Below are 1,253 nucleotides of genomic sequence, written 5' to 3'. Positions count from 1 at the left end.
ACGAGTTCATCCTCTGTGTTTAATCCCTAATCTTCCTTTTTTTTTCTAATAAAATTTTGAATTTAATTTTTTAGGGTTAGAAATTGGGAATTTCCCGGCGGAGTTGAACTCACCAGCAGTATTCCGTTGCGTTCGTGTGAGCTCCACCGACGAATCCGACGATCAATACGCGTATCAAACGGCGGTCAATATCGGAGGACATGTTTTCAAGGGAATTCTATACGATCAAGGACCCGAAACTAATTACATTCCACCGGCTGAGACCTCATCCGGTGGTGGTGGTGGTGGGAGTAGTAGTGGAGCGCAACCACTGAATTTCATCACCGGCGTGACGGATGCGACCACCGCAAGCGGTGGTTCCTCCGCCGCATTACCCTTGCTCGATCCTTCCTCCTTATATTTAAAATATTAGATAATTTTATTGAAAATTATTCTGTTTTTGTGTTTCCTAAAAGTTTGGGAGCTTCCNAGCAGCATTTTGTTTTAATTACCCTTGCTCGATCCGTCCTCCTTATATGTAAAATATTAGATAATTTTATTGAAAATTATTCTGTTTTTGTGTTTCCTAAAAGTTTGGGAGCTTCCCTCAAATAAATTTTATTGAACATTATTAATTGATTAATTTAAATTTTAGAATAAGTGTAATTGGCGAATGGACTTTTGGTTTGGGCCTTCAAAGTGGTTGGCCCATTAAGAATCTTCAAGTTCCCACATCGGCCAAGTCAGAAATTGGGACACGAGCTTGAGGTATAAAATGGTATCTCCTGGCTTCAGAAAACTTACGGAGCCGGGCGGTGAGCACAGAGCGAACTATTCTTTCGCCTTTTACTAAAGAATACCGTGTGCACGCCGTGCGCACCGGCATACGCCTATTTTTGGAGGTGTTTCTTTTCATTAAGAAATTCCCACAACTCAGTTCAAATTATTGTTTTTAAATAATTATTTAACCGTGTTTATTTTAATTGCACGTTTTAATATTTTCTTAATTTCATTTCCATATTTTTTGAATTATAGTTCTCTCTATCTCTAACTCTTCATGTTCGACATTCTACAAGGCAGCCATCTTATTGAGAAACATCATTATCTGCATTCTGATTTTTCACTTTTGGAACCGGCATACTGAGTTTCGAGTAATTTCGACACCTAGATCGATCGAGTAATTTCGNACGACATTCTACAAGGCAGCCATCTTATTGAGAAACATCATTTTCTGCATTCTGATTTTTCACTTTTGAAACCGGCATACTGAGTTT

At 38.7% G+C, this 1,253-nt stretch overlaps 1 non-coding gene across 1 annotated transcript; it reads left to right on the top strand.

Moving 5' to 3' along the window:
- The first annotated feature begins 785 nt into the window (after positions 1 to 785).
- Positions 786 to 903, top strand: LOC111784357. The gene has a single exon (XR_002813530.1). It is a non-coding gene; the product is annotated as a U5 spliceosomal RNA (small nuclear RNA).
- The last annotated feature ends 350 nt before the right edge of the window (positions 904 to 1,253 follow it).

Source organism: Cucurbita pepo, unplaced genomic scaffold (genome assembly GCF_002806865.2).
Source record: "Cucurbita pepo subsp. pepo cultivar mu-cu-16 unplaced genomic scaffold, ASM280686v2 Cp4.1_scaffold000191, whole genome shotgun sequence".
NCBI lineage: Eukaryota > Viridiplantae > Streptophyta > Magnoliopsida > Cucurbitales > Cucurbitaceae > Cucurbita > Cucurbita pepo.
Note: the sequence above shows the minus strand (reverse complement) of the source record. Positions and strands in the feature narration are given on the sequence as shown.